The 19,026-nt window shown below is 33.1% G+C and overlaps 1 long non-coding RNA gene across 1 annotated transcript in view; it reads right to left on the bottom strand.

Annotated features, from left to right (window-relative positions):
* Positions 1–5,080: 5,080 nt before the first annotated feature.
* Positions 5,081–19,026, bottom strand: part of LOC134731408 (uncharacterized) — a 351,840-nt gene continuing 337,894 nt past the window's right edge. The window contains exon 3 of the long non-coding RNA XR_010113634.1: positions 5,081–5,392. This is a non-coding gene — a long non-coding RNA (uncharacterized lncRNA). The remainder of the gene's footprint in view (positions 5,393–19,026) is intronic.

The raw sequence follows: 19,026 nt of genomic DNA, 5'->3' as shown, positions 1-19,026 counted from the left end.
TGAAGGAGAGAGGATATTTGTATTCCAGGGCTCTCCCTTTAAGGTTGCTTCATGCCAAATATTCACCTGCACTGAAGGTCACTGCTTCCCTGAAGACAGGTCGTTACATAGAACCTTTGCTGTTTCATATTTACTTCATTGCATTTTCCTTTTAGGCATGAGCATTGCAACAGCTCAGTTGCAACAGAACCACTGGTTATGCACTGTGCATTGTGCGTTCCACCACCCCACTTTTGTAAACAGGCAGCTTTGTAAATAAAACTCGCCTATTCCAAGTGTGCACCTATTTCCTTTTAAGACACCAATAACATTTTAAAGGAATTGCTGGTCAACAATGAAACTAAGAAAGGCTATATTTAAAATCCAAGACAATCTCTTATGCCTCTTAGCAACTCCATGGCCAATGGTAAATTTTAAGGGACAACTGCAGTTACCCAATACAGGCAGAGTCACTAATATGTTTGTCCATTTAGAATGGAAGGTTTGTGTCCAACAGGTAAAAAACACAACCCATCGAAGACAAAGTAAACTATGAATAGTGAAAGGAGGACTTATAAATACCAAGTCTAGCCTATTGATCATTTGCAGAAATGAGCATTTATAGTAGCTATGCTAAATGTATATACATATATTTAAACATACACACATATATACACACACATATATCTATTTTTTAATACACATATACATATATACACACACACACTTGAATCCAATAACAGGTATAATTTCTACTCATACCTTTAGTTACTATTGTATAAAGTTTGTTCAGATCATTTAACTTGAAATTTTAACTTTTAAATTTTTGGATCACATGAAGGAATTAGAATTGAAATAAAAGAGGAAAAATATCACTCAGAAGTGGATAGGTTTCCATTTTAGGATTGTCAAGGGTAAGCATGTCTGCACTTGTTTAAAATGGTTGCATTTTGATAGCTAAGAATAATGAACTTGTGATTGTTAATTGGGATGTAATTTTTGATAGAAAGAGCAATAGGGATGCTTATAGCCAAAGTGGTGGAATGTGCCTGGTTGCCTTCGACAGTGCAGCAGTACTTTCTTCTCTTTTGTACTCTCTGCAATATAACAAGGAATGAAAGATTAGACATTATGTTTTCAGAATCCTTGCTAGCAAGACTCTAGGTTAGATTCTGCCAGGTATTCATTTAGGATTTGGAAGGCAGAAAAGAAGCAGAGCCATATTAATGTACCTCCAGCAGTGGCAGACATGCTCATGGGCCTTGATAAACAAGCATCCTAGAGGACTTTATTGAAGAGAGCTGCCTTAGTTCTGCAGGCATCTTTGATCTTACGGGTGGTTTTCCTGTGATTCCCAAACTATCTAGTTTGATCATAATTAGCTGGATCTACCTTTCTGATCTTCATTTTTCTGGCTCTCCAACACTTTTGGGAGCATTTAACTCCCTAAGCAAAATCTTTTCTGTGTGAAAGGTATAGAGTGGTTTCAGTTTACCTGAGCAATTCTGATTAGCACTATTGGTATGTATCTTCTTTCAATAAATATTGATATGAAGTCCATGGCATTATCATTTTTGCCTTAGGTATCAAAGATTTCCAAGTAAAAGTCTGCACTCACATTTGTTATTTTGTTACTAGGCTTCCCTAACATTTAATATATCATTAATTTAGCCAAAATCATTTTAATAGTATTTATATATTTGATTGTAAGTTATATCAATAAGTTATACACATATATAAAGTAATCTGTAGTCTGGTGAGAATATTGATCTATTGGAAACATCCTATAGTAGATAATACAAATTAATGTTTTAAAAGCATTAGATATTTAATTTAATCAGCCTTTACTTTATTACTCTATTCTTGGTGTGCTGTAAATAGAAAAATAAATTATAATGCCATACTACAAGTATGCCTAGGTTCTAGGGCTGGCAAGAAGATGAGACCAGTTAGATTACTCCAGTTTAGAGTATTGGAGATGGCTTATCCCAGGTAATTTTTAGCTGAGTCTTAGTGCATGACCACAAATTAATAACATGAATTTAACCAAGCCAAAGAGAGTCTCAGTGAAGGAACACCATGAGAAATCTGGCAACGGAGTAAGAAAGAACCCGGTGTGTGTCAGAACTTCAGGCATTTTAATATTGCAGGTACCTAGCATGCACATTTCAGAATGATGGGAGGTGACACTGGGACCAGGTAATGTGGAGATTTATTGCCATCTTAAAGCCTTTGGACTTTGTCCTAAATGCCATGTGAAACTAAAACTAAAAGTTTACTGGCTAGAAATGGAATAAATGGATTTGAGGCTCATGAATTAGGCAACATCATCAAGGGTTTGTGTTACAAGCATGTCACCAAATTTTATCTTGCTTTTTTTTAAATAAAAAGCACTAACTACAGGACACATTGAATGTCCCTTAAAATATTGCAGATTAGTTTTATATGAGTAAAGTTTTATATGGGCTTCTTCCCATAACTGTACAATAAATTAGGAACTGACTGTAGTCATGAAATATGATGACAGGACTTAGAGCTTTCATTGGCTAATTAAATTTAAGTTCTATTTTTGAACTTTTGTTCTAGTTGATCATTTATCACAATTATAGCAAAACATTCAGATAGGAAGCAGTTCTAACTAGAAAGCTCTTATAAGATCCTTAGTTACATTTTTAGACAGTGTAATTTGATAGTACATAAAATCATTGTGAATATATTCTTCTTATTTAACTATTTATATACCATAAATAACAAATACAATTATTTGATTTTTCTTCCTCTGGCTATGCAAACAACAAATATATATTAAATATTGCCTACAAAATATCTAGGAGGTAAAATAAAATATTTTTAAAGCTTTAATTTTTGTAAAAAAAATTTGTACATGATTAGGTAGGAACATACCCTGAATTTTTCATTAATTCTTGTAAGTTGAATAAACACATAGCTTCAAAGGGTGAATATATATTTAAAATTAACACAAGAAAAAAGTGTTGTAAAACCAAACCCTAAAAGTACATTTTCACACTGAAACTTATCTAAAAATGACAAGGTATTGTTATTCAGTTGTATAAAAAAAGATCTATGAGTATTTAATACATAATATTTATTCTAGTTTTACTAAGTAGCTGTGTTAGTAAAACTTCATGCTTCCAGAAAAATGCTTATAATTCAGAATTACACAAAATTATTCTAATCATTTTAATCCTTGGTTGAGGAGGTTTTTATTATGTTTTACTTAGTTTTCTGTCATAACCTCATTAAATCTATTCATTTGGATAGCTGGTTCAGGGTGTGAGCAGAAAATATATGGGAGGCATTTGACACCTAGCATCATGTGTGAGAGACTGTTAATTAAGTTATGTCAAAACTACAAACATGATTATAATTTTACAAGTGTCTAGTGTCATGCTTTCCTTGAAATCAAAGCATGCATTAACCAACTAGAAAAATAATTACATTTTGTAGATTAAGGGACTGAAGCAAAATAATCCAGATGAGAATATTTTCAGAATGAGCATTGCAATTCTTCTATTTGAAAACATAAAGAGAAGGCCAAAAATTCTGGCCATCATTCTGATAGTATTCCTCACTGTAATTTATAGCTCTGTCAAGGTCAGTAAATTGAATAAGTGGATGTCAATATGTGTAGTAAAATGGAGTCAGCGTTTAAAACACTGTTACATTAAGAACACTATTTTCAAAATTAGACTTCATAAACTCTTTCTTGGCAAGCTCTTAACTTTTCTTGGAAGCAGCCAAAAGTGGTTACGTATTAGTGTGAGAGCAAAATTGTAATGCAGATGTGAAGGTCTTTTCAAAGAACAATCAATAGAAATGAGGTAACTGAATGAAAATCACAGGCTTAAGCATCAATTTATCAGTAGATTTCCTTTAGTAATAATCAAATTTAAAGTTGTGACCTTCAGTGGAAATAGATGTTCTGACAAGTTCTTCCAAATTGAGAGTTAAAATCTGAGACCCTAAAAGAAAAAAAGTCTACTATTCCTCCTCTGTGTATTTTAAAACAAACACATATGCAAACTAAAAAAACACTAAATAATCCAGTTACATGACTTGGATATTATGTGTAGTTTTGACCTGATTAATTAAAGGGCCAAAAATAGTTATTGAGATAGGGAAAAACACAAATCACATTTTAGATTTGTTTTAATATGGACTAATAATATAATTTTCTTGGACTTTCAACCTAGTACAATATCATCTTTAACTTTTACTAAGAAAATATTTGCTTTTCTATTATTGAGTCAAACTACTTCAATTTATTGTATATATCTTATCCCATGTTATTTATAGAGCATCCTTGGAGGAGTTTCTCTAATTAAATATATCTTATTAAAATAAATTTGCTTGGGGGCATAGGCTTTTTCTTCTTCCTGAAAGCACTGTATTTACTAAAATATTTCAAATATCTAACGTGACTCTGATCTGTGTGGTGAAATATAGGATTATATTTCTCCCACAGAAATATTTTTCTAATCTAAGATACTCAGATCACAGTTCCAGAATTCTAAAGATTTGGCAAGAACAATTTAATATATGCAAACTATGATTAATTAAATGTCCACATTTTTATGTTTTGCACATTTTAAACTCTTTTCATTGAGGTGTTAGAGACAAGGCTATGAAAAAATATTGCTAATGGGATTCCTAGTAGATGGCAAATCAGATCTATGTGCCAGTTCTCCTGGCTCAGGAAGTGGCACCACCTGATGGTGCCCTCTTTCTTGATTCTGTGGCCCAACTAAGAAATAAGTGTAGATAAAAAAAGCTATGTCATAAAATTAGCCATGAATTATGCAGTCAATAGTGTTAAGCATTAAATTATAGAAAATGTTATTATGATTAAGACTCAGTTAAACATTAGAAATTTTGAGATCTAAATGTGGTCTTATTACTCAACATGCTATTCTGCTATTTTTGAAGGTAAGGACAAAAACACTAAGAATTTAGTGGAAAATAAAGAAAGCAACATTTTGAAGATGATAATATTAATATAATATTTCTTGTAAAAGAGGTTTTCACATGACAAGCCTGGAATATAATTGTAAGGAAAGTTCTGTAAAATATAATGAAATGTAATTGTAAGTTAAATTCTTTAAAAGTTTGATGGCTAAAACTATAATACAAAATAATAATATACATATAAAACATACCGATGATTATATTTAAAAACTATAAGTGATATAAAGATTCTGATATGAATTTCTAGGTTTCTGTCCTTTTATATAAATTATTTAAAACACTAACACAGGATTAGCACATATATGGAATTTCTTCAGGTTGGGTCTTCTGTGTTCTGCTCATTGACTTCTATGAGTCCTGAATTATTGTGTATGCTCTTCATAAAGATAGAGCTATACTGATCTGGTTTATTGTTGAGTCCCCAGGTCTAATATAAAACATAGAATACAGAACTCATTTAGTAAATATGGTTGAGTAGACAATCCATATTCGGAAATGGCTGCCACCTTTTACATAAAGGGTAGAGCCATAATTAAATCCATAATTTCTAAAAATTTATTAAATAACATAGTTTTGGTATTTGATATTCCTAAGAAATTTAATCTTAATCTCTGCAAAATATACGCCACTATATACTCTCTATCTAAAAATTTTTGATTTCTTTGCAAGAAATTGAGTTAAATGAGTTAAAATAGGTGGTGCTCTTTGACCAGTGCATAACACATATTTTTAAATTTTAATTTTAGAGCAGTTTTAATTTCACAGCATAATTAAGAGAAAGGTGTACAGATTTCCCATAAATCCTTTGCCCCTCCACATGCATTCATTTTCCTGTTATCAACATCCACCACCAGAGTGGTAGATTTGTTACAATGAACGAACCTAGATTTACACATCATTATCACTTAAGGTTCATAATTTACACTGGGTTTCATTCTTGGTATTTACATTCTATGGGTTTGGAGAAATGTATAATGACATGTATTCATCATTATAATATCATAAAGAGTATTTTCACTGCCCTAAAAATCCTTCATGTTCTGCCTGTTCATCCCTCCCTCCCTCCTCTCAACCCCTGGCATCCACTGTTCTTAATTACTGTCTTCGTATTTTTTGTCTTTTTCAGAATGTTACATAATTGGAATATGCAGTATATAGACTTTGAGGTTAGCTTCCTTTACTTAGTAATATGCACCGAATTTTTCCCCTTTTTATATCTTGGATGTTCATTTTTTTTAGTGTTGAATAATATCCCATTGTCTGCAATTACCAAAGTTTATTTATCCACTTACTCACTGAAGGACATGTTGGTTATTTCCAAACTTTAGCAATTATGAATATACTGCTACAAATATATGTGTTGAGGTTTTTGTGTAAACATTATGTTTTTAACTCCTTTAGGATAATATCAAGAACAATTGCTTGATTGTATGGTAAGAGAGTGTTTTGTTTTGTACACACCTGACAGTTGTATTTCAAAGTGGTTATACCAGTTTGCACATTCCCATCAACAAATAATTTGAGTTCCTATTGTCTACATCCTTTCCAGTATTTCATGCTGTTAGTATTTCAGATTTTGGCCATTGTAATAGGTGTGCAGTGGTATTTCATTGTTGTTTTAATTCATATTTCCCTGATGACAAATGATGTGGAACATGCTTTTATATACACATTTTCCATCTGTGTATCTTCTTTGGTGAGGTGTCTGACTAAGTATTTTGCCCATTTTGTAATTGGGCTGTTAATTTTCTTTTCTTTTTTTTTTTTTTGAGGCGGAATCTCACTCTGTCGCCCAAGCTGGAGTGCGGTGGCACGATCTCTGCTCACTGCAAGCTCTGCCTCCCAGGTTCATGCCATTGTCCTGCCTCAGGCTCCTGAGTAGCTGGGACTACAGGCGCCCACCACCACGCCCGGCTAATTTTTTGTATTTTTAGTAGAGATGGAGTTTCACCATGTTAGCCAGGATGGTCTGGATCTCCTGACCTTGTGATCTGCCTGCCTCGGCCTCCCAAAGTGCTGGGATTATAGGCATGAACCACCGCGCCCGGCCAAATTTTCTAATTGTTAAATTTTTAGGGTTCTTTGTATATTTCGGATGACATTCCTATACCAGATGCATCTGCTGCAAATATTTTCTCTGTCTGTGGCTTGTCTTTACTTTCTCTGCACATTGTCTTTCACAGTGCAAAATTCTAAATTTTAATAAAGCTGAACTTATCAAATATTTCTTTCTTGGTTTGTACCTTTGATGTTGTATCTGAAAAGTCATTATTATACCTAAGGTCATCTTCATTTTCTCCCATGTTATCTTCTAGGAGTTTTAAAGTTTAGCATATTACATTTAGGTCTATGTTAGTTTTTTGTGAAAGATGTAAGGCCTGTGTCTAAATTAGTTTGTTTACGTGTGGATGTTCAGCACCTTTTCTTTTTTTCTTTTCTTTTTTTTTTTTTTTTTTGAGATGGAGTCTCGCACTGTCACCCAGGCTGGAGTGCGAGTGCAGTGGTGCTATCTCGGCTCACTGCAAGCACCGCCTCCCAGGTTCATGCTATTCTCCTGCCTCAGTCTCCCAAGTAGCTGGGACTACAGGTACCTGCCAACATGCCTGGCTAATTTTTTGAATTTTTAGTAGAGATGGGGTCTCACCATGTTAGCCAGGATGGTCTCGATCTCCTGACCTTGTGATCCACCTGCCTCAGCCTCCCAAAGTGCCTTTTCTTGATAAAACAATTTTTGTTCCATTTTATTGCTTTGCATTGTTATAAAATATCAGTTGGCTATATTTATGGTGGTGGACTCCTGGGCTCTGTATTTGGTTCCATTGATCTATTTGTGTATTATTTTATCAATACCACATCACCTTGATTAATTTAGTTTTGTTGTAAGCCTTGAAGTTGGGTAGTGTAAGTATTCCAACTGTGTTATTCTTTTTCAATATTGTGTTGGCTATTCTATGTTTTATGCCCCTCTATATAAACTTTAGAATCAGTTTATCATTATCTACAAAATAACTCACTGGCATTTTTATTGGGATTGCATTGAATCTATAGATGAATTTGGAACAAAACTGACATTTTGATAATATTGGGTCTTCTTATCCATGAAAATGGAAGATCCCTCTATTTATATAGTTTTGTAAAATTTCATTTATTATAATTTTGTAGTTTTCCCTATATAGATCTTGTATATATTTTGTTAGATTTATACATAGGTATTTTATTTTTTGAAGTGTTTATGAATATGATGTTGTGTTTTTAATTTCCAATTCCACTTTTTTAAAATTACTGGTATATAGGAAAGTGATTGGCCATTTTTTATTTGCCCAGGCTGGAGTGCAGTGGCAGATCTCAGCTCACTGCAACCTCCTCCTCTCAGGTTCAAGCAATTCTTGTGCCTCAGCCACCCAAAATAGCTGAAATTACAGGTATGTGCCACCACAATTGGCTAATTTTTGTATTTTTAGTAGAGACAGGGTTTTACCGCGTTGGTCAGGCTGGTCTCGAACTCTTGGCCTCAAGTGAGCCACCTGCCTCTGCCTCCCAAAGTGCTGGGATTACAGGTGTGAGCCATCACACCCAGCTGGAAAGTGATTGACTTTTATATGTTCATCTTGTATTCTGCAAACTTGCTATAATTACTTACTTCTAGAAATTTTTTTGTCGATTCTTCTGGATTTTCTACATAGACAATCATGTCTTCTGCATGTGAATACAGTTTTACTGCTTTTTTTTGCAATGTGTATACCTTTTATTTCTTTTTCTTATCTTATTGCGTTAGCTAGTACTTCCAGTACAATATTGAAAATGAGTCATGAGAAAAGACATACTTGCCCTATTCTGATTTTAGTGGGAAAGTTTCTAGTTTCTCGCCATTAAATATGATGTCAGGTGTAGATTTTCTGGATAAATAGTTTACCCTATTGAGAAAGGTTCCCTCTATCCCTCGTGTACTTAGAGAGGTGGGTTTTTAAAATCATAAATGGGTGATGAATTTTGTTATATGCTTTTTCTGCATCTATTGAAATAATCATGTATTTTTTAGCTCCCTGTTGATTTTATTGATCTTTTCGAGAACCAACTTTTGATTTTGTTAATTTTCTCTATTGATCCCCTTTGTAAATTTTATCAGTTTCTGCTCTAATTCTTATTATTTCTTTTCTTTTGCTTACTGTGGATTTAATTTGATCTTACTCTCCTAGTTTGTAAGGTATAAACTTAGTTTACTAATTTTATATTTTTATTCTTTTCTAATATATGCATTCAATGACATAAATTTTCTTCTAAGCATTGCTTTTGTTGCATTCCATAGATTTTGATAAGTTGTGTTTTCATTTTTTATTTATTTCAAAATATGTTTCATTTCTGTTATTTGTTTCTTTGATCCATGTGTTATTAAAATTGTGTTGTTTAATCAACATATATTTTGAGATTTTCCAGTAATCCTTCTTTAAATGATTTTTAGTTTAATTCTTTGGAGTCTGAGAGCAAACATATTCTTTTCAATTTTTTTTATGTGTGTATTGTTGCTCATAATGTGTCCTTTTTGAGGGAGTGTTTCATAAGAACTTGAGAAGAATGTGAATCCTGCTGTTGTTGGATAGTATGTAGATGCTGATTTTACCCAGTTGATTGTTGGTGTTTTGTTCAACTATGTCATCACTTATTTTCTGCCTAGTGGATTTGCCCATTTTTGATAGTGGGGTGTCAAAGTCCCCAACTGTGATAGTGGATTCATTTCTTTCTTCTCACAGTTTTGTTAGTTTTTGCCTCACATAGTTTGATGCTTTTTTTCATTGTCTACATATTAAGGATTGTTATGTCTTTTTAGATAATTGATTCCTTTCTCATTATATAATGCCTTTTTTATCCACAATAATTTTTCTTGCTTTGAAGTCTGCACTATTCAGAATAATATAGCTACTCCTACTTTCTTTTGATAAGTGTTTGTATGGTTTATTTTTCTCCATTGATTTACTTTCAATATATATGTGCCTTTATATTTAAAGTGAGGTTCATTTGTAGACAACTTATAGTTGAGTATTATTTTCAGATCTATTCTGACAATCTCTGTCTTTTAATAGGTACATTTAGGAAATTGAAAATAATCAGTTCCAACTGACTATTGATACAGTTAGATTAATAACTATCATATTTGTTTACTCGTTTTTTATTTGCTGCCCTTGTTCTTTGTTCCATTTTTTTTCTTCGACTCTTTTTCTGTCTTTCTTGACTTTAATTGAACATTTTGTATGATTTATTTTTTTTCCTTTCTTAGCATATCAATTATACTTATTTAAATACTTTTTAAAATGGTTGTCCTAGAGTTTGCAATATACATTTCCAATGAATCAAAATCCACTTTGAAATAACACTGTAACCCTTCTTAGGTAGTGCATGTGCCTAATAATAAACTAATAATCCTAATTCTTTTACACTGTCCTTTGTATCATTGCTATCATTCGTTTTACTTATAAATAAATATATGTAACCCACAGTCTTTGGATACTCCACTCCATTTTATTCAGCCTGTGTTCTCTTTCTTTTTAGTTTCCAAGGTTTCTATTGCTAAATTCTCAAGCTCATAGATTTTGTCTTCAGCCATGTTGAGTCTACTGATAAGTTCATCAGTGACATTCTTCATTTCTACTACGGTATTTTTTTTTTTATCTCTATCACTTCTTTTTGGTATTTTCTTCGGATTTCCACCCCTCTTCTGACATTTCTTATCTGGTTTTGTATGCTGTCTACTTTATCCATTATAGCACTTGGCATATCAATCATAGTTGTTTTAAATTTCTGGTGTTATAATCCAAACATTCCTATCATGTCTGGTTCTGATTCTGGCTCTGTATCTTCAGATTGTCATGTTTTGCCTTTCAATGTGCCTTGTAATTTTTTCTTGATTGTGAGACATGATGTACTGGGTAAAACGAAATGCTATAAGTAGGCTCTTAGTACTGTGACAGTAAGGTGTCGGGGGAGTGGAAGCATTTCATAATCCTATAGTCTCAGTCTTGTAGTGAGCCTGAGCCTCAGAACTGTGAACTTCACACGTGTTTCCCCATTTTGTTTTGTTTTTTTTTTCATCTTTCTCAGCAAGGGCAGGATAGCTAGAGTGGGCTGGAGTTGGGTCTTTCACTTCCTCCAGATCAATTAGACTCTGATAATACCCCAACAGGTTAGGATGAGGTAGACTAGTTTCTCCTGAGGGCAGGCCTTCTAAGAGCAAGAGTGTTTTGGCGTACTTCAGTATCGCTCATTTTTCCCTCCCCCTGCTGGTAGCACCAGGAGATTTTTTCTCCAATATTTACTCTGGAAACCTGGTTGAACTCCTAGAGGTAAATCTCACACTGTTGTGGGAGACCCTCATATGACTGGATTCATCTAGAGTTTCTAAGTGTCAGACTTATCCACACTGAGCTCCCAACAAGGGATCAATTATAGCACATATTTTGCTAACCCACCATGGCACTGGTCCCCATGGTGGTTTCTGCCCCAGTAAGCCATTCTTCTCTCTATTCACTTGTCTATCACTTCCATCTTGAGGGCAGCAATTTGCCCTGTGTCCTCACTGCTCGTAAGCAACCAAAAAGTGTTCTTAATTTTTCGATCTGTTTGGTTTTTACTTGCTGTTAGGTTGGAGTGGCAACCTCTAAGCCCCTTATATACAGAACTGGAAAGTGGAAGTTCTTTGCAAACGTATTTATTGTCGCTTTTTACTGACTCTGACCTGAGCATGCTGGGTCCTATTTTTCTGCATGTTGATGCAGCATGGAGAATTTGTTGTTGTTGTTGTTGTTGTTTTGTTTGCTTTAATAAAACGAATGAAGTCAGAGTAGAAAACTGATAGATTATTCAATAAAAACATGTATTCTGTGATATTATAAGACTTTCTTTTGCTCATTTAAGTCTTTTTTTGTTTTGTTTTTGCTACTGATTTTCAGGATGAAAATGGTTTCTGTGGCTTTGTACTGAACAACTGATGCATTAACTCACACCAGCAGTGGGCGTCTTGTGCAGAATAAAAGGTTACCTCTCCAGAAAGGGATTCTTACACTAACCAATTTTTAATGTCGTGGCTTCAGTGACCAATTCATTCTCTAGCAGAACTATAGTGCTGGTCACAGAGTAGCAGTCCACATTACAACCTTTTGGTCACTTTGAAATACTCTTATCTGCTTCAGATAAATTAGTTTGGGTTCTAATTTGGAGGGAAAAAATAGAGTTTATGGAATCTCAAGCTCATTCCCATCTTGTCATTCCATGATAAATCATGTTGGTTACAAAGCCAATTGTCCTTTGGGGGCAAATATAAAATTGCTCTACAAATATATCAGAGCCATACATCTACTGCTCCTGGTAAATGTTTGCTTTTTAAACTCAGTCTCAATGTAGATACATTTCAGATATGTAAAACAACTTGGATGCTGGTGATAGCTAAAAACAAAAAAATACTGTCCTTTATTCCTTTAATTATAGACATTAAGTGGTATTACTAGAGAATGGAAAAAAAAACCTCTCATATTGTTTTGTAAACCCAAAAAACCCTCATATTGTTTTGTAAACCCAGGCCCGAGTCTCAGTCATCATATATGTCAGTGGACTGGATATTTTAACTGAAGTCTTTTGTTTATCCTAAAACTTATTTGAAAAAGAATGAGACTATTTTACTGACAACCACTTTACCAAATCAAAAATAAAAAGCTTGCAGGTTTTAATTCTCTTCAGCTAAATAAGAATACAGATTAGTAACTTATATGGCTCAGGTTATATGGTATGTTTATTGTGCTATAAAATGCTATAATTGGAGTTAAAGGTATATAATTCTGTAAACAAAAATAGGAATGTTTTTACCTATGCCAGTTTTCTGACATCTAGGTAGGCTTTGCCTACGTTTGGGAATGAAAAAGACCTATATTTGTAGCCTGTCTCTAATACATTAGCTGTAAGACTCATAGTATGTTCTGTGAAAATTAACTAAGATAAAATACTTGAAATTGAGTAGCATACTGTTTTTATATTGTAGTTTTAAAAATTGTAGGTTCCTTTTCTTTTGTTTTGCAATTATTCAATTCACCGTCTTTCACCTAAGCCACAATGAGATCAGCAAGAGAGTGCTAAGATACCATGTTTTCTATTTTCACTGTGGAGGACCTTTGGCTATGAATAATACCGGTGAAATATAAAGGACAGTACTCACTTTCAATAAGTCTATAATCTCATCATGACACAAATAAATGTCTGTATGCCCAATGACACAGGAAACAATCAGCATGAGAATTAAGAGAAGCAAATGAACCACTGTGGGCCACAAGAGTAAGACAATTATAATAGCTAATATTGAAGACTATCTATCATGTCACTTAAAACAAAGACCCAAAGAAATAGATCTGAAGTGTTAATAGTCATTTTACAACAGTGGAAATCAAGGTTTAGAAATGATGTCTTGGCTGAATATGGTGGTTTACCCCTGTAATCTCAGCCCTTTGGGAGGTCGAGGTGGGAGGATTGCCTGAGGCCAGGAGTTTGAACCAGCCTGGTCAACATATCAAGACCCCCATCTCTACAAAAGGGGAAAAATAAATAGCTGGGCGTGGCAGCACACATCTCTACTTCCAGCTACTCAGGAAGCTGAAGCAAAAGGATTGCTTGAGCCTGGTAGTGTGAGGCTGCAGTGAGCCACCATCACGCCACCGCACCCCCAGCCTGGGTGACAGAGCAATATGGTATCTGGAAAAAAGAAAAGAAACAAAAGAAAAGAAAAGGAGAGGAGAGGAGAGGAGAAAAGCCATCTTGTCTAAAGTCACTGAGTGTTACAGCAAGATTTGGAATATAGGAAGTCTGACAAAAGAGTTTGTGCTTAATAATCACAAAGTACAATTTTCTTTTGGTTAAATATTTTTAGGCAACAAAGGAGGCATCAAGTTAATCTATATAAACCATAGAGCCAGAGCAAAGCAGAAAGTACCGACTCATTCAAAATGTGGTACTGTGGGAGCAGCCAAAGGCTTGTCTTATTATAGGGGAGGGTTTAGATGGAAATATTCAAAATGGGAAATTTAGAAATGAAAGAAGAAACCTTTGAATTCACATAATAGATAAATTAATTCAAGCTTCATCTAAAAATATGCATGCAAACATATACCTTTTCAAAAATTATGACCACAAGTGTGCAGAATTATTTTGCAATTCTAATTCTTTAACATCTTTCTTTTCCTCAAAATTAGCTGGGAACTTCCAGAATCAAGTGTCATTGATGAAATGTTGTAACAGTAGTGGTATGTTACTGCATAGAGTACCTCAATTTAGTGAAAACTGGCCCACTATACTGATAACCCATTATCATTATGGTTACTCTGAGGCAAAGCAGTGTAATAAATTTCTACTTGAACCTGCAGAAAAAAATTTAGTACAATTTAGGAATGTGCTATTTATTTTGAAAGTTTGTTTTTCATTGCTATATTATGTGAGATTTGTACTAATAATTTTAAATTCATATTCTAAACGTACCATTTCCAGATATATTAGCTATAGTTTTTTGTTGTTGTTGGAAAGATGAGACCTGTTTGAGTGAGGAAGGAAAGCCTTTTCATATTACTATTAATATCTTAACATCATACAGCACAGAAGGCTGTGTCCATGTAAATAGTATAGATGTGAAAAGTTCATAGAGATTTTCAAAGAAATAATAACTTTGAATAAGACTCTAGCTGTCTCCCAGATTAATATTAGCTCATGTAATCCGAACATATTCCATTACCTCTATGGTGATTTCGTTTCCATGAACTATTCTTATATTGACTTTAATGTATACCATCAATGATGAAATTCAGTCATCCATGCACTCAGTTAATCTGTTGTGCAGGCAAAACAAACAAACAAGAAAACAAACAAACAAAAATTATTCTCTTTCTCTCTTTGGAGACTAGCTGCGTGCATTAATAAACACTAGGAAACTTAAACATACATTCAAAGGGAAACAAAAATCTATTTGAATAAGGCCGCATCCTATGACAGTTTCTTTCTCTCTATATATATTTTTCTATATATCTACATATATATTTCTCTCTGTGTATATATGTATGTATGTGTATATATGTATGTAACTGTATACATATATATAGAGAGAGAGAGCAAGAGAGAGAGGGAGAAAAGAGAGAAAGGACTTTCAGAGGATACAGTCTTATCTAAATAATTGTTCTTTCTTTTTTGAATGTATCCTTATCAAGCACCCTGGTGCTTTATTAATGCCTACAGTTTTATTCTGTCACATACTCTTCACTTTTAAATGACAAATTGACAAAATTCAATAAAGCTTCCTTAGAGTTCTTTTATTCAGCACCTGCTATTTTTGGCACTCATGAAGAATTTTGTATTTAGTATAAATCATCAAACCAAATTACATAAACACATCTGTTCATCTAAGATACTTTATAAACAATAAAAAATGGTTACAATAGGCTGGCTAATTTCTCAACAACATTAATTGTGAAAATTCTCTGTTTTTAGAGTACAAAGGCAAGATTATACTTTTCAGTAGGTAAGAAGTTGAAAGTATTTGCACAACACCTTTACTCTGTTTTACTCTTTTAACAGCAGTGTATTAGATTATAACTGTTTGATTCTGACGGCAAAAGCAAAATATGAAAATCTAATTGCACGTAAAAGCAAAGATAAGATGGGAAGAGACTTTGAAAGACCAAATTAATCATTTTATATTTATAACTAGAACATATCTGTACTTATAATATCTGATGATACGCATACTTTTATAAAAAGATAGTGATTATACCAGATCTTGAGTTTGTTTTCCTTCCTGTGAGGAACTTTCTCTCATTGGCTTTATGTTATTTTCATTAATGAAGGAAGACTTCATTAATGTCCCTCAGAAAAACTTCCTTCAAAACCAACCACTGGAAACTTGAAATCTATCTAATCAAAATATTCCACTTTCGGAGCAACACCCACTCATTTCATTACTATAAGCTTAATGGTTTCAGAGGAATAGCATTTAATATTCTCTTTGAATCTGATTTTTCAAAATCGATTAATGCTTAATTCTAATTTCAGTTCTTCTGGGCCATTGATTCTTTTCCTCATTAGGTTCTTTTAATCACTTGACTTCCTCAAAAAGATACAGTTCAAGTTTCTTACAGAAAATTTTCTTATGAAAAAAATTAAATAAATATAAATGTAACTACCTAAATATACCTTCACTATTAAATTTTTCCCCTGTGTTTGTATAGTGTAAAGAACTGTATACCAGACAAAACAAAATATTACCAATTCTTTTGGCATGTATCTCTTCAACCTTCAAGAGTAACTTTAATGCAATTTGGGACTTTATAAAAATAGTAAATACAACGTTAATTGTGACCAAGTCCTGTCATAAGGAGGACTTTTATTCAAGGTATTGAGACAGACTAAAAATCACTTTATACACTGTCAAATACATGAATACCTATTTTCTTAAATGGTTATAGTTCTTCACTTAATTTGGATTATGTGCGTGTGTGTAAATTTTGTTGTCATCTCTATGGAAGGTATACTCATCCTTTTTATTTTGCTTAATGTCTCAAAAATATATCTTCATAAATGTTTCCATTTTGAGAACATTATTTTACAACGTTATTTCTAGAACTAATCTCCATATTCTGTCAAATCAATTCAACAGTCTGTAAGATCCATAAACTACCAGAGCTTTAAAGGCAAATAATTATTGATCAGGCTTAGGGAGACTGACAAAGTCAGTGGCGATTGAGTTAAAACACTCATTTAGTGATTGATTTATTCTTTCAACAGCTTGAACACCTTCTATGAATGTAGCAAATGGCCGAGATGTTTGCATGGTCTTATGAAGTCTATTATCTCATGTTATGACATTAAGAATTAGAGCAGCAAAAATAATATGTCTCTTCTCATCATTCTCCCTTCCCTGCCTCACACAAAAACATTTTTTTCTCATTTTATTAGTTCATAAAAAGAGATGAAAATTTATTTGATGAAATTATTCCTTTAATTGATGAATGTCATTGTGAATCATTACTTCTTTTTTCAGCGCTCATTGCTAGTATACCTATTAAAATTACTTTCATACGTCTTTGTATTCTTATCAATTTTATCACAAATTAATTTATATTCATCCTCTTCTACCAATCATCACAAAAGTTCCCAGAAGGTGAGGTATTTTTCAAATCTAAATAATCTAAATAACTTTCTCTACATAGCACCACGCAAGGGTCTCAGATGGAATGGAAGTTTGTCAAAGAAGAGCCAAGAGCTTAATAAGAATAAATAATATTCAAATTCTCAAGTCATCTGGAGAGCACTTCCTAAGACATGTTTCTGTAGATCTATTTTCAAGAACAAAGATAACTCTTGCTTTTTCTAAGTCATTTATCTACCTTACTGCCATTTAATGTCGGTTCTCTAAACAGCTCATGACCAAATGTTTTTCCATATATATATGGAAAAGAATATATATATATATACACACACACACACATACACATATACATATATATTGCTCATAGAATTCTGAAGAGAATAGGAAGGCACTGCTGGAAGGAAATACACTCTTGATAGAGAATAATGTGTTACCATTCTGTATATAATGTGTTACCAACTGTATATAAAATTCAAACAGGAAGCACAACCTCAACCAAAAGAACAGGCCTTCAATTTTGGAAGTTCCAGCACAGGAAAACTACTGTGAGATGTATTCTTGAGCCATCATGCAGCTTCTGCACTCTTGATATTATATCAAAGTACCTAATTTTGTCAAGCAACTTTAAGATAATTTGATTAGGTCTTAGAAAAATTCTTTCACATAATCCTAGAGCAACACTGTAAGAAGGGTATTATCTCAAGTTTCCAGAAGAGGAAACTGGCATGAAAGAGACTAAGAAATTACCTCAGGCCACACAGTGAGTAAGTGAAGGACTGATATTGGAACATAAATTAATTTGACTCAAAATCTGTATTTTTCCACTGATACATATGTTTACTAGATTCAGACAATTACTAAAAACGAATTAGGTGGTATTACAGAAATAAAGATGAGTCAGCTGGTGTTTTCACCTCTATTATTATTACTTAATGTTATTATTTATTATAGAACATATGCACTGTAAAACTATTTTCCTAAAATTTTGACATATATTTATCCAAAAGCAAACAAACATTTTAGACTGTCACTGTACTCCAAAGTGGTTCTTAACTATCAGTATGAACCAGAGTCACAAGAACTTAAAAAATCTAGATGCCCAAGTTCAAACGAGACATTGTGATTTAATTAATGTGAATTGAGAGACTGATACAAAAACTAATGTGAATGACATATATATGTACATATATATGCATATGTACCTATATATTTCCCAGGATTGAGAATAACAGAACCACCATATTTGTAATGCAAATGTGCACAGTATGTGATGCGGAAAGACTCCTTTAATAATGATTTTTGATGTGCCCTATTTCTAGAGTACATTTTTGAAAATATTGATTTTTTGATTATCTGTGAACACCATAAGTATGAACAGTATATGTTGAGTCTCCCTCTTTTATTAAAGCACAGACAGAATAGGTTAGGATATTCTGCAACAGCAAACAGCCCCAACATCTGAGCAGCTGAACATAATGGTTCATTTATCATAGGTGGTAAATCCATGGTGATTCCTACTACCTATTCAGGACTTCAAAATAAGATGGAATTATGCTAATTGCTTCTGTCTTGTGATCTCCTTGATTACTGTGATGAGGTAAGAAATTACACAAAGATGTATGAAAGTAATTTTAATAGGTATACTAGCAATGAGCTCTGATAAAAAAAGTAATGATTCACAATGACATTAATCAATTAAAGGAATAATTTCTCATATATGTAAAACATATAAACATCATGTATAGTAGTATGTAGGCTTAGAAAAAAAGTATTTTGATAAAAGAAATGGTGGCATGGTGGCATTTAAGCTGAACTGTAAGGGTCTGGCAAAATGGCTAATGCAGTATCAATGTAAGTAATTGGATAGATATGGAGAGATGTATAGGGTGTTGGGAAGA

Source organism: Symphalangus syndactylus, chromosome 9, assembly GCF_028878055.3.
Source record: "Symphalangus syndactylus isolate Jambi chromosome 9, NHGRI_mSymSyn1-v2.1_pri, whole genome shotgun sequence".
Taxonomy (NCBI): domain Eukaryota; kingdom Metazoa; phylum Chordata; class Mammalia; order Primates; family Hylobatidae; genus Symphalangus; species Symphalangus syndactylus.
The sequence above is the reverse complement of the archived record's forward strand: the minus strand, read 5'-3'. Positions and strand labels throughout refer to the sequence as shown.